The sequence below is a fragment of the Bombyx mandarina genome, chromosome 04 (genome assembly GCF_030267445.1).
Source record: "Bombyx mandarina strain Sakado chromosome 04, ASM3026744v2".
NCBI lineage: Eukaryota > Metazoa > Arthropoda > Insecta > Lepidoptera > Bombycidae > Bombyx > Bombyx mandarina.
The window spans coordinates 14,785,420-14,801,830 of record NC_143211.1 but is presented as its reverse complement, the minus strand read 5'-3'; the positions used below and the strand labels follow the sequence as shown (position 1 = coordinate 14,801,830).

Sequence of the window (16,411 nt, the reverse complement as noted above, 5' to 3'; positions counted from 1 at the left end):
TATGCGAAATGTATATTGGGACTTCGTTCTAATATTTTGGGAATAGCCGGGGTGATTAGAGTTTAAAGTAAAATAAATTCACACTGTAGCAGGAGTATATTTCTAAATACTAACGTACAAATCTTGCACACAATTACAAACACATCAGCTTTTAATTATTTGATATTAAAAACCATTGAAGTCCGTCTGTATTTTTATAGATAATTTTATTGGTGAAAGTTTCTTAAATCTATTGTATCATAGAATACATTACGGAACATAATGTTGTAGTATGGATATAAGACAACTGATTCGGAACAAATCCTACTGTTTATACAACACAATTGAGGCTTTGATGTAATTTTTATCAGAATGGGCGTCGGTTTTGATGTTTTGTGATTCTATGGGTGGCACTGCTAATCACTCAATTACTACAAAAGCCCTGCTTTCAATATAAAATCTAAATTTGATCATTTCTGAAAGAACTTTCTTTATGTTTTCACTGGCGCAAAGTAAAACCTTGCTGTAGCAACGTTCAAGAAAATTACACGCAAAAAAAATACTTAAATTACATGAATAGCTCTGCTCGTAATCTTCCGGGAAAGTGCAAAGTCCCCGGATCGATGAGTGGGATCAGGGCTGTCAAATTAAAGTTAAAACGACAACGGAACTCCACAAAAAGCTTTCATGATTAAAACAAGTAATATACTTAATTTTAATGTGCTTTCCAAATGTCAAATTGCACGGGCCGTATTGTGAGCCCACTCGGGTAGGTTCCACCACTCTCTATGTCTGCCGGAAAGCAGTAAAGCGTTTCGGTTTGAAGAATGGGGCAGTCATTGTACTATAAAACTGAGATTCATGGAAAAGACGACTGAAATGGACTGAATGAAAGACTGGAATTCATGTTTCAAGATGGGTGGCGGCATTTACGTTGTGGATCTCTATGGTCTTCACTAACCACTTAAAACCAGGTGGGCTGTGTGCTCGTCTACTCATACACTAAGCACTAAATAAAAATATCTAATTACTGTGCTACGTCTAGACTGACCATTAATTAACGTAAGGTTAAATCCATGTCAGGTATTTTTCAACTTGAATCCCTAAATAAATCTATTCAAAACAAAAACCTGATGAACTTGTAGATATGTGACTACTTGATAAATTAAGGATACAAGGAAAAAATAGTTCTATTTTTTATTATCGCTTAGATGGGAGTACGAGCTTCACAACCCATCTGGTGTTAAGTGGTTATTGGAGCCCATAGACATCTACAACGTAAATGCGCCACTCACCCTGAGTTATAAGTTCTAAGGTCTCAAGTATAGTTACAACGACTATCCCAGCCTTCAAACCGAAACACATTACTGCTTCACGGCAGAAATAGGCAGGGTGGAGGTACCTACCCGCGCGGACTCACAAGAGGTCCTACCACCAGTAAAAAAATCTAGTTCTCAAGGTTTATCTACGAACCGACCGTATTGTATACCACAAGGATACCACCATAATGCCTATTTTGCTGTGAACCAGTCATGCGTTCTATGGCCGATACAATGCAATAAAAGCACCAGAAGAAACTCGTCAGTGTCAACCCTAGTATATTTACGCAGCCGCGATAATGTCTCGGAGTTGGATCCGTCACGCTCCTTGACGTGTTAATGCATTCATAATACAATTTTCTATACAAACAACACTCGAGTATCGAAGATTTAAGACTTCATTACTGAAGACGCTTAGCCTTAACATATCGAAGGTCTATTTGGGTTAAGCGACATTATAGCAACTTTACAGCCACGTAAACTTTAAAATTTGGAAAAAAAAAAGATGTGTGGTGTCGTGGGACACCGCATAGGAACGAAGTCCCTTATTATAAAAATATTAATTTTAAGTTCTATTCGAGGTATAAAGAAAATAAAACTGGAGGTTTCGCAACAACCCACGGTCATTCGGTAACGTGCGAACTTATTGTGGTACACTTCATTCACGGTTGTTTGCGTAAGAGTTAGTGTATTGCGCAAACGAACGCTCTGAGATCGTGGTCAATGAATGATAAAAGAATATGTTATTTTTTGTACGTTATTACAAAGTTAAGTCGTACACTGTGTGCATTACTTATAAAAATCTTACGTTACGGACGTTTTTTACCGGTTAGGGTAACCCTCCGCATCGTCCCTTAAGGAACTTCGTTCCAAAAAATATAATGTTTAAAAACTTCTTCAGCTATTTGAATGGGGTAAACATAATTGAAGTTCAATTTAAAAAATCGAATTGTTAATGGCCTTTCACTCCTCGAAATGATAACGTGCTCTTTCAATACTTCACTTTCTGAGGCCTTATTTCCTTATGTATGTTTTGAAAGAATGTTATCAAAAATTGTTAATTAAATACAATATTTTTTTTCTTAGATGGCTGGACGAGCTCACAGCCCACCTTTTGTTAAGTGGTTACTGGAACCCATAGACATCTATAGCGTAAATGCGCCACCCACTTTGAGATATAAGTTCTAAGGTCTCAAGTATAGTTACAACGGCTGCCCCACCCTTCAAAGCGAAACGCATTACTGTTTCACGGCAGAAATAGGCAGGGTGGTGGTACCTACCCGTGCGGACTCACAAGAGGTCTTCCCACCAGTAATAAAAACCTAGTTTTGTTAGATTAAATTCACACTCTCAGACTTAGTCATAAACTAACGTGTAAATAACTTTAGCAATTTTAACTTTGACATTTCGTCGTCCGCTGGGAAAAGGGATTTGATTGTTTTTTTTTTTTGTTGGAGAATTTAATACAATATATAAATGTAGTAATTTTGGTAAAGCAACAACATTACAAGTGATAAATACAGTGGTCGAAATTGAAGAATTTGGATCACTTGGAAGGTATTGGCAAAATAGTGACGAAATTGTGTGCTGTGACGCTGCTATAAAGATAGATGATTAATTTAGAGAGGAACATCTTTGAAATATAAAATGTATATTAATTTTATTCTTATATTATCATCCCCCTCTTGTCTACTGCTGGCTACAAGCCACGTCCGGTAGGCAGCGGCTTGGCTCTGCCCCTGACATTGCTGAAGTCCATGGGCGACGGTAACTACTCACCTTCAGATGGGCCGTGTGCTCGTCTGCCTACAAGGGAAAAAAAAGTGCAATTTTACGCTATTGAGCCAGGATTTCTGCTCTTTTTTGGCGATTTTAAATACAGTTTAGACAGAGGTAAAGGATGTTCTTTATTTAGTCGTAAATCGAGCTCACTTAAATGAAATAATTACAATTATAAAAACAATAAATAATAGTTTAAAAAAGCGTGGGGTGCTTTTCAGGATATTATCAAGATAACCCTTCTACTCATACCTGTTCAGAAAATATTTATGGCTACTGATACCATGCACCCAACGCGTTTTTTTTTTACAATAAAATCATTTTTTCTTACACTATTTTTAATTCAAATTTATTAATATTTATTTTCTATTTTTTTGCTTTTTTAAACTATTATTAATTTTTCATTTTTTAGTTGGCTTTCATTTTTTTCAATTTTTTTTTAAATATTGAATTGTCGTGTTTGCTAAATTTCGAGTTAATCCGAAGTTTTATAGGGGATCAAAATTATGTTTAAAGATTCCGTTACATACTAACATACATACGTCTGAAGCTAATAAAAGCGTATTAAAAATCAAACTCTCTACCTATAATGTATAATATGTCTATAATATGTAATACGAATATAATAAATTGCAAGGTTGTAAAGATCTAAAGCTAAAATATACTCAATTTTCGTCGGGTATGAACGTTTTGTTATGAAATTACTAGCATTACCGGCCGGGCAGGTAGCTGAATAAGCACGTTTTGCACATAAATACCACTTAACACCGCGTGTTACGTATTAAGAACTCTTAAACGAAGCTTATGTTTCCTTCGTATAATGGCCACTGCAAATTTCTAGAAATATTAACAGGAAGAATTTTATATACATCTATAACTAGTCAGGTCATAAGTATTGTCACACAGTAAAAACTTTTCTTTTAGAATGCTGGCCACAAAAAAGTTTATTGAATTCGAATTTCGAATTGTTCATGAAAATAAAAATGTATACTTTTAGAATTTTCACTCATTTTTAAATATGGAGTGGACGCTTAAAGAAGACCATGTAGCAGTTATTGCGTTGCATCGTTGCGGTTACGCGCCAATTCAAATTTTTAACATACTGAAAAATTTGAATACAACCAAAAGATTCGTTTATCGTACCATCGAACGATACAATGGAGACTCTAGTGTAGATGACAGGTCAAGAAGTGGTCGCCCTCGGTCTGTTAGGACTTCAGCTGTGATAAAAGCTGTGAAGGCGCGAATTCAAAGAAATCCCAAACGTAAGCAGAAACTGTTGGCCCTTCAGATGGGGTTAAACAGAACCACGGTGAAAAGGGTGTTAAATGAAGACTTAGGGCTTCGGGCATATCGAAGAAAAACAGGACATCGTTTGAATGCTCGTCTAATGGACCTGAGACTGAAGAGATGCCGCGCTTTGTTGAAGCGGTACGCGGGAAAAAAAAATCGGGATATTCTTTTTTCGGATGAAAAAATTTTTACCGTAGAAGAGAGCTACAACAAACAAAATGATAAGGTGTGCGCACACAGTAGTAAAGAAGCGAGCAACCGTATTCCGCGTGTCCAACGAGGTCATTTTCCATCCTCGCTCATGGTATGGTTGGGAGTTTCTTATTGGGGCTTAACAGAGGTACATTTTTGTGAGAAAGGTGTAAAAACGAATGCAGTTGTGTATCAAAATACAGTCCTGACGAACCTTGTGGAACCTGTTTCTCATACCATGTTCAATAACAGGCACTGGGTATTCCAACAAGATTCGGCACCAGCTCATAGAGCGAAGAGCACACAAGACTGGCTGGCGGCGCGTGAAATCGACTTCATCCGGCACGAAGACTGGCCCTCCTCCAGTCCAGATTTGAATCCGTTAGATGACAAGATATGGCAACACTTGGAGGAAAAGGCGTGCTCAAAGCCTCATTCCAATTTGGAGTCACTCAAGACATCCTTGATTAAGGTAGCCGCCGATATTGACATGGACCTCGTTCGTGCTGCGATAGACGACTGGCCGCGCAGATTGAAGGCCTGTATTCAAAATCACGGAGGTCATTTTGAATAAACTTTAGTGTCATAAGAATGTATGTTTTGTTAAGTTCATTTTGGTATATGAATGGTTACATAATGAATAAACTTGTTTCAATTATTTTACATTAAACATGTGACAGAATTTATGACCTGACTAGGTACTAATATATAAATCTATAATGGTTTTTACGGATGTTCCGTTATAACTACTGAACCGTGCATCCGATTGACTTGAAACTTGGTATCCATGTAGAAATACATGTACTTAATGGATAGGCTAATATTTATATGACTGTTGGACTCCCTACACCAGTTGCGGGGGCGATAATGATGAGAATCTTTGTGGGGGTGAGAAAAAATAATGTTTATTTTCAATGCCCAGCGAAGCGGACGGGTACAGCTAGTAATATAAGTATAAACTCATATAGATCAAGCTTGCTTTTTCCTCTATCTAGTGATAGGTGATGTCTGCCGATATAAACCTAGAAACGTATTTTGATGTATTGATGATTTTCACGAAGTGGTATTGTATTATACAAAGGCTGTGCTATCCTTCAAACAAGAACGCTACACTGCTTCCGGCAGAAATAGGTAGGGTGGTGGTACCTACCCGCACAGTCTCACAGGACTACCACCAGTCGCTACGCAAATTAGAATTTTTCGGGTTTGATTTTCATTACGCGATGTTGGTGTCCCTTCGCCGTAGAAGTCATTCGTAAACATTTGTTGAATACAAATTTTATTAGAAACATTTGTATCTACCTGCGAGTTTCGAACTCCGGAACAGCCATATAAACCGCTTGATACAAATGCACTGGGCGTCTTATCCTTTAAGCCACGACATGAATTGAATTGAGAACTTTAAATTTCTTGCATTTTTTTATTGCCCTTGTAAGCAAACCAGGATACGGCCCACCTCATGGTGAGTGGTTACCGTCGCCCATGGACTTCAGTAATGCCAGGGGCAGAGACAAGCCGCTGCCTACCGTTGAGTACTCTCCACAAGCCTCGTTTGAAGAAGTACATGTCATAGCGCTCAGGAAACACCGTGGAGGGGGCTCATTCCATAACCGGATGGTACGTGGCAAAAAAGATGTCGCAGATGAACGCACTGTGGATGAACTTTACTCCGGTGGCGGGTGGTGCGATAATAAAAAACGTGCAATCATTTCAAATAAATCCTCAGAGCACTTGATATTTTATTTTCACTACAGCAAGCGATTACCTCATCATCATGGGTCGTAGTGCACCCTTACGGGGGCACGGAAGTGGCTTCGAGACATACTTCTCTGCCCGTATATAAACTGCCTACTCTATGAGGCCGGGGTGGATTTGCACCCGGGTGTGGTTATACAGCAGTAGGAGCATTGACATGACATATACTTAGATTTAATATTGTTGGACTTAGTGTTGTGATATATTCGGTGGCAGCCTCCATCAGATTTCTACATTCCTCTTTTTCACTCTTCATTATTTCTTGATTTATTTTTATAATTTGTTGGGTTTTATGTTTTATCTTCACAACGACAAGCCTTCTGTATTGTTTCATTTTGATGGTATTGCATAACGAGTCCTGGTATCCTCATTAACTGCGTAAACACTGCGTTCATCCACAGGGAATTTTCAGTTTTGTATTCTATCCAGCTCCGATATGAACCCTCTATGGTATTTTCTGAACGCTATGATATATTATGTCCTTCTTTAAATGAGTCTATTTTTTATGAATCGTGCTCAGTGGTACTCAATAGCTTGGCTAATTATTATTTAGTCCTTAATAATTACTTAAATAGGATTTATGTAAAGACTTAATGTACGTTTCTAAATTTTATGTATTTTTTTTATTGCCCTAGTAGGCAGACGAGCACACGGCCTACCTGATGGTGAGTGGTTACCGTCGCCCATGGACTTCAGCAATGCCAGGGGCAGAGCCAAGCCGCTGCCTACTGTTGAGTACTCTCCACAAGCCTCGTTTGAAGAAGTACATGTCATAGCGCTCAGGAAACACCGTGGAGGGGGCTCATTCCATAACCGGATGGTACGTGGCAAAAAAATGTGTGAAATTGTGTGAATACAAACCAATGGTTCTTATATTTTATCTTTAGCACATATTTACTTACTTTCAGTAATACGACTACTAATTTAACATTATTTTCCTCGCTATTTTTTGACTCAAGCATAAACGAGAACTTCTTTGAATATTAACAAGGAAAATATCGGCCAAGGGAGGACTTTGTATTAGAATAAATAATTCTAATATAAGCTCATAATCTTCAAAGCTTTATCTCAGACTAAACGGAGTGATCTCTTTATATATTGTATTTTGAAATTAAATAAAAATAAAAATATCCGTAGAACACGAATTAAAAAAGAGTTTTTGTATTCATTTTTGCTTTATTAATAGCGGGTCTACTGCTGACGCTCAATTCTAGGTGCATAATGACTTTTATACTCGTTTCGTGGTTCACATCGCCCTTCAGGGGTGATCAACAGGACATTCAGCTTTCGATCGCCAAAAAGTGCACAGATCTTATTTCATGTCAATGTATACGTTAGAACTTATGTCGCAAGATGTGTGATGGTATTTACCCTGTTGATATATTTACGGGATCGGGTAACTTAACACCTAATGGTTTTTGAGCTCCACCTATTTAGCAAAAAAAAAATATATTGTCTTAAACCGGTTTTAGGGTACTTACATGATAATATGAGGACAATGACAAAAATATAATCGTAAATTTATCAACCACTTAAATGTCTAATATAAAACATCCTTAACCTCGTTGGAAAATAACCATTAAATTAATATTCATAGAACGTAATATCTTGTTATGAATCAAATGTTTACCATAAATGAAAATGAAGCGCTATTTTAGAATTAAGTCGAATGCTTAAAGATCGTTGCAGCGTCTTTCAATGATTTGACGATTACCGATATTTGGTTACAATCACAAATCGAAGAATCGGACGAGTCTAATGTCAAATAAACCAGGAAAATCTTCTATAGGCCTTTAGCTTTATCTATATATTAATACGTGAAGCAAAAACTTTGTATCCCATTTTACGAAAATCGCGCGGACGGAGGAGTATGAAACTTTCCACACTTATAGAGAATATAGAGAAGAAGTACACAATGCTAATATTTTTTTTAAATAATGCATAAAAGATACATTTAATCAATAAAGAAAACATTACACACACTACAGACCATGTATTTGACGCAACACGCATGCATACTATTTATTGTCAAACTTTTGTTCTTGACGTCTGTTGTCAAATTGAGAATAGATTAAATATTGTTTGTCTTTGTTAATATTTTTTATATTGTAATCTTGGCGAAATTTGTGATTATAGAAGTATAAAATACAATCATAATAGTGTACAAACTTACAATTCCAATTAATTATAGTCGAATTTCGACTACTGCGGGACCTCTAGTATAGTTAAAAACGGCACCCAAATTTGGCACTAGTCGTTTATCGAATTAATATTAAAAGCTAGTGTAATAAGCATCGAAACAAATATTTAGAATATTTAATTAATCTCTCTAGAATTTCTAAGCTTATCATCCTGCCCGGCTTTGTCCAGATTATATAATATAATAGTCTCAGTTGATAGCCGAAATTCCCTGAAACTAACTGTGACAAACTGGATTAATACTGTCAACGGTACCCCACAAAGCCGTTATACGAGAACATCAAGGGTACAGAAGACACCTCTCATTGTACAACAATATCAATTTTCACGCCACATCATCACGCTATTTGAGTTATTTATAAATTAATGATTTGCATCGATTTACGGTCATGTCTAACTAGTTTTAATTTGATACTCAATTACAGACTGAGTGCTCTGTTGCCGATTTGAAAATTTTAATAAATTACTTACGTTTACGGGCACAAAGTAAAATCGTTTTTTTAATTATACAACATCTCGAAATATATAATATAATTGGTCAAAAATTTAATTAATTTAGTTCGAAATATCATAACAAAGTTAAAAAGAGCACACGATTTTCACCAACAGCAAATTATAGCACATTCTGCTAGTGTCAATTAATTTTCTGTGCTCACGGATGGTTGGTAGTCAATCAGCGAATGCTTTGACTAACTGTAATATTTTCTAACATCTTGTTGTTAAGTATGATTTTTTTACTAGCTATTATTGGTTTCAATAGAGGATACTAATTAAACATTTCGAGGTACGATATGGAGGTCTGAAGGCAATCTGCTCGTGTTATTATTGTTGTAGTTTACGTAATGACTAGTGGAAGCATACATTGCGAAGCCCACATGAGCAGATACTACGGTACAGAGCATTCTGACGTGAAGGATTCCGGATTGAAAGGTGGATAATCTATTATGTCTAAAACTCGATGAGAGCATTCCCGTTATGGTGCTATGCACGAATAACGTCAAGTAGATCTGTCTGTTCGTCCGAAACAGTAAAAATTCAGCAAATTTTGAAGTCGTCGTAAAGGACAAGACGTCCGGTGCATTCGTGTTGAGCGATGCACCGGTGTTCGAATCCCGCAGGCGGGTACCAATTTTTCTAATGAAATACGTACTCACAATTACTCACGGTTGACTTCCACGGTGAAGGAATAACATCGTGTAATAAAAATCAAACCCGCAAAATTAGAATTTGCGTAATTACTGGTGGTAGGACCTCTTGTGAGTCCGCGCGGGTAGGTACCACCACCCTGCCTATTTCTGCAGTGAAGCAGTAATGCGTTTCGGTTTGAAGGGCGGAGCAACCGTTGTAACTACTTAACACCAGGTGTGCTGTGCGCTCGTCCACGCATCTAAGTAATAAAAAAAAAAACAATAATGAAATCGTTGGCCTATAAACGAGTCATTTCATATTATGATGGGTAGTTGACATTATCTCGTACGATGTCATAAAAGGGATATTAAAAAAGCGAAACGCTTCGTTTGAATTGTGCTATTACATTCCATTTTGTCAATATTCGTCTGCAATTTTAACGTTTTATTTTGTTTATTGAATAGATGGGTGAACGTGCTCATGACTTAACTGATGTAAATCAGTTATCGATTGAGTGTTGCCAGCGTTGTTAACCTTAAAAGGGTTTAAGGTATTACTGGAATTCATAACTATCAATATGAATGCCACTGATTTATCTTCATATATATTAGACACTATTATTAGACTCATCACTATATAGTATAAAACTAAGTCGCTTCCTATGTCCCTATATCCCTATGTATCCTTAGATCTTTAAAACTACGCAACGAATTTTTATGCGGTTTTTGAAGTGAAAACTTCTTTAGAATCGTTGTGATTTCAAACCGGATGCAACGGAAAAAACGACAGGTAATAGACACAAATACATGAAGCCAGCAAAGAATGAGACAGAAATATACATACTATTTAATACAGCGCCATCTGTGAGATTTTTTAATACTAACGTGTGTATGAAAGCTCTTGTAGTGAATTTTAATTTAGGATTATACGTGAAATTAAAATATCAATTCACAGAGGGCGCTACCTTATATTTATTTACTAATGACAAAATTTTACATATACTTAAGACGTTTAGGATAATTGTATTTTAATTTTGGAAGGTTTCACTTCTACCACGTGTGAATTGCACACATTTTGTATTTTTTTTTAATAAATAGAGTGATTGAAGAGGAAGGTTTATATGTATAATAACATCCATTAAATAGTGGAGAACTCAATAATAAATTACAGTTTCCGAAACGAAGCGAGGGAGGGTCGCTAGTTCTACGTAAATCATTTTATTGGATACCTTTTTATCGGATAATGTTGACGTTTCAATGAAATAACTAAAGGTGGGCTACTGGTGGTAGGACCTCTTGTGAGTCAGCGCGGGTAGGTACCACCACCCTGCTTATTTCTGCCGTGTAGCAGTAATGCGTTTAGGTTTGAAGGGTGGGGCAGTCGTTGTAACTATACCTGAGACCTTAGAACTTATGTCTCAAGGTGGATGGCGCATTTAAGTTGTAGCTGTCTATGGGCTCCAGTAACCCCGTAACACCAGGTGGACTGTGAGCTCGTCCACCCATCTAAGCAATAAAAAATAATAATATCCTGACCAGAATAACCAAGAAAAAAACAATGATTCTCACCATTTTTAGGTCGATTTGGTATTAAAATGTATTGTTTTTTTTTAAAACTACATATATTTTTAAGCGTAACGATGGAATGATCTGGAATACCGAGTAAACTGTTAAGCCACTGGGCTTACGAAGTCGAGCACACTCAATAGCACGGCGCTACACTCGCAACGTACGCTAATTAATTACTTCTGCTGTTAACTGTGTTGACTCGACGTCTATCGATTGATGTCCATGCTAAGATAATAACTTTAACGTTACTGTGCAGATAAGAAATTACTGTAAGTCCAATAATTTCACTAAGACTAGGGCCACTGTCTTTTGTTTATTTTTTTGTTTTTATTGCATATATCAACATACAATACATCAACAGACATCTACAACGCAAATGCGCCACCCACCTTGACACATAAGTTTTAAGGTCTCAGTATATTTATAACGGCTGCCCCACCGTTCAAACCGAAACGCATTGCTGTTTCACGGAAGAAATAGGCAGGGCGGTGGTACCTACCCGTGCGGACTCACAAGAGGTCCTACCACCAGTAAAATTTCTTTGTTCCGTCAACCACATTCAGTTTTTTAATTAAAAAGGTGTAAAATTATTTATTTTTCACAATAATAAAATAACACTTTATTTTAAACATATTATTATCCGCAACACGCTTCGTCAGATTATAGAAACAGAGTTATCAGCAACATGCTTCGTCAACTGTACAATACTTACTTTCAGCTGCAAGCGTTGTCAGCATTTTGTAATTGTATACTTGTACAATGTCTTGAAACGTCTTGCTAAAATCTGAATATTTCCCAGACAACGTGCATCTGAATTGCAGATTTTTATCAACCACTCAGTGTACAATTTTTTTTTTATATTTACCATGTCGTTTTTTTGTTTGTAAATACAATTATTTCAAACAATCAGAATGAATTTTGTGTAAATATAATACTTTTTGCTGTAAAGAAATACCATGAGTCTAGTAAATCTAGGCTTTCTCTTTACGTATCCAATTTATTTATCAGTTATTTTTAATGTCGTTCCATTCTTAATATTTTTCCAGCTTATAAGGTCTTAATCGAGATTTTTATTAATATTATGCTCTTCTTGTTCTTAGCCGTTTGCTCTCTTTGGCAGAGTGGTCGTGGTTATCAGTTCGGGTGGTGTTGCGCTTTTTTTTATCTTGTAGGCAGACGAGCATACGTCCTACCTGATGGTGAGTGATTACCGTCACCCATGGACTTCAGCAATCCCAGAGACAGAGCCAAGCCGCTGCCTACCGCTTAGTAGCCTCCACAATCCTCATTTGAAGAAGGACATTGTCATAGTGCTCGGGAAACACCGTGGAGGGGATTTCATTCCCAAGCCCGATGGTACATGGCAAAAAATGTCGCCATTCCTCACGTACCACGGCCTTTCTCATGCACTCATTGACGGGACCGTTCAAAGCTGCCTTTGTATGGTCGACTCCTCGTAACGGTAATCTACCGCGCATTCTTGTACCCTCAATAATACCTTGCACCACAAGGCGCTCAACTGGGTTGTTGCTCCGTCGCGACAAATCTCACACAATCTAAAAAACCTGTAAATGTACATTTCTGCATAGCACAAGAAAAGTACACAACAAACAGACTATATTTTACGAATGAATGCTCACTGTGAAAAGCAAAACGGAGAAAAATGTCGCATATTTTTCATATAAAATAAATAAGGACCGCCTCTATTTATTCATTCGTAACGCGTGTCACGTAAGCAGACTGCACGCGAACGTGGCGTCTGGTCTTCCGTACATATTAGATTTGCCTCCATAATGACACGCGAGACGCTGGAGATCGCTAGAATTAAGGGTATTTTTCTTACTAAAATTTATGAAGCAAGGAATATCTTGAACCTTTCCTTGCTCATTCTCGATAGCAGAATAAAGCATCGCTTTTTGATTGGACAATATTTATATACATATTTAACGAGTCCTTACTACGAATTTCACAATAAGTGTGTTTTGCGGGTAGGATTGAAAGAGTTGTTTAATCACCACAGAATCCAACCAGAATTTAAGAATTTTACTTTTTTGATAAATACCTTAAATGCTATTTTTATATTGTACATGTAACTATCTAGATGGATTCTTAAGTTTTTCGCTTTTTTTTTTGTATTTGCAAGTCGTAAGCATAAGAAACGTCGAGAATAATATAAAAACTATTAAACGGTAGGCAGCGGCTTGGCTCTGCCCCTGGCATTGCCGAAGTCCATGGGCGATGGTAACCACACACCATCAGGTGGGCCATGTGCTCGTCTGCCTACAAGGGCAATAAAAAGAACCGTAGAAACCCAATATTTTACACTGATTCTGAAACCTAGTACACGAGCTCACTATCCATCGTTCGCTTTGCACTATCATGACACAAATCAAAATAGCAAATTGCACAGTCGCGAAATGGCGAATAATGAGTTCATTTACACTTGAATGAAAATCATTCATAAACTGAGTAACGTAAAATCTGTAGACATGTGATCGTAATCGCAATTGTATGATATCAGTTGTGGCTTGAAGGGTAAAACGCCCGGTACACACGCGATGCGACAATGCAATGTTCGAATCTCGCTGATGGATAACTTTTTTCTAAGTAAGCATGTAGCTAGCACGTATTCACAAATGCTTTTCATGTCGGAGATATGGATGCCGGTTTGAAAGATAGAACAGCCGATATACCCATATAGGTAAGATTACTAACTCATTTTTCAAGGTGGGCAGCGAGATTTGATAGCCACTTAACACCAGCAGAGCCACGAGTACGTTCAGCCGCTTAAGCAAAAAATGGCAGTTGCATCTGCTATATGAAAACGAATACGGCAGAAAAACTTAGAACGGTGGTAAATCTATCAAGCCACACAGCCACTAATACCCAACATCGCACACGTTTTCACGCGAACAAAATTTGAGAGCAGAATACTTCAAATGAATTATGAATCACAGGTAATGAGTTCAAATAAACTAGGATAAATTACGAAAATTTTAGAGTAGAATACTTCAAATAAATTTTGAATCACAGGTAATAAGTTCAAATAAACTAGGATAAATTACTGCCTCGTAGAAATGAACGAGCTCCAAAATTTGACTACAACAGTTGTTTGGATATAAAATGAAACGTTTTCACGAAGTACCAAAACTCGCACCAGGACGTTCTAATGAGTTCAGACGAAGCAATTAAGCCTTGCAAAGTGGGTCGGCTGTTCCAATTTGTACAACTAAGTTACAGGTAGGATTGCCAGATTGAAAACGCAGAATCTGAAGGCGGATATAGTGCGAGTAATTAAAACATACTCAGCTAGCAGCGCTTCTCAAAGTTTTCAGCCTTATTTTTCTAAAGAACTATCTTTACATGTGAATACTTTACATGTGTTTACTTGTGGTCGAACCTCTTATGAGTCCGCACGGGTAAGTACCATCACCCCGCCTATTTCTGCCGTGAAGCAGTAATGCGTTTCGGCTTGACGGGTGGGTCTGTCGTTGTAACTATACTGAGAGACCTTAGAACGTATATCTCAAGGTGGGTGGCGCATTTACGTTGTAAATGTCTATGGGCTCCAGTAACCACTTAACAAAAGGGCTGTGAGCTCGTCTTCCCTATCTAAGCAATAAAAAAGAAAAAAAGAACAGACTCTTGTTGTTGTGCCTGTTTGTTTGTGCAATTTGACCTCGATAAGGGCCCAATCGAATTCGAAGTGATTTGAAATGATGTACGATATAAATTTGAGTTTGGCACGCCTTCGGTAAAAATATAAAAACCAGGTCAAACTTAACTCATAAATAAAACCGGTCGCAATGCATTTTTTGCCATACCGATTTTTTTTGCTCCCTTCAAAACTTTTCCATTACAGTTACAGCAATATTTGGAATACAAATTTGCTGGATATATTCAAAGCCCGGAAATTCAGATTTGCATTCATATGTATGTCGGAGACGGTCATTAGTTTGGTAGCTAAACGAAACGCAGCACGATTCCCGAGAGATGGCAGGATGATTGCTGTATCGCCGGACCTCGTCTAGCTACGTGCTACGACAGAGCCTAGCCGATGGAGGCGCATAGACACCATCACACTTACCAACCAGCCTTCTTGAAGAGCGGTACCTCCTTCCTAAGAGCTGTCATTCGTTTTCGTTTGCTAACGTCAAGAGAATATTTCTAAATTGTTCTAAGACAATAAACGTGATTGGTTTTTTTTATTGCTTCGATGGGTGGACGAGCTCACAGCCCACCTGATGTTAAGTGGTTACTGGAGCCCATAGAAATCTACAAAGTAAATGCGCTACCCACCTTGAGATCCCATCTCAAAGGAAGTAGCAGTATTCGCGTTACGACAAATTTATCCTTCGGTATCTACTTAAACTGGTTGGTAGTGAGATGATCTAGTGTAGTTGAAATCAAATCTTAGGTGCTTAGGTGAATGGAAGAGCTCACGGCCTCATTATCAGGATTGTAAAAGTACTAGTTAACGAACTAAAAACAAATGATGACACGATCGTAACAAATACACGAAAGATTCGTTCACTATTTAGAAGTATCTAGAGAAATAGAGGAAGTGGAAAAAATAACTACTTTTAAATTGGAACAAAAATATGCTCAGAACAGGTGTTTTTTCTAAATATATATATTACTTTGTTTGGTGGACGAACTCAAAGCCCACCTGGTTTTAAGTGATTATCGGAGTCCATAGACATCAAAAATCTAAATACCCTTCATGAGACGTGATTTTCTAAGTCTCAGTTTTGTAGTACAAAGGCTGCCCCACACTTCAAATTGAAACGCATTACTGCTTCATGGAATAGGCCAGGTAGTACCTACTTCTGCCAGCCTACAAGACGTTCTACCTTAATAATCTAATAACTACTTTGGATAACCTCTTTCGTCTGCCCTTATTTTAGTAAATGGAAGCGCATGTGTATACACATATGATTTGGCTTCCCGGTCGGATAGCTGACGCGAACGCTCTATATCAATGATACTTCTGAGATCGACTAATCACGTTCGGATTTAGGAATATACAACAATTTATTAATGAAAAATAGTGATGAAAAAAAGCTCAAGGTGGTCTATGTCGAATATATCTATATTTGAACAGACTTTTTTCTTATAATAACAAATGTCCTGTACTTGTGACCTAAGGTAGAATTGATAGCTTACATGGATAAGTAAAATCTAATTGCCCATTGGGTG

At 37.4% G+C, this 16,411-nt stretch overlaps 1 protein-coding gene across 11 annotated transcripts in view; it reads left to right on the top strand.

Annotated features, from left to right (window-relative positions):
* Positions 1-16,411, top strand: part of Pde1c (Phosphodiesterase 1c) — a 474,080-nt gene that overhangs the window by 381,246 nt on the left and 76,423 nt on the right. The gene's annotated exons all lie outside the window — the stretch shown is intronic.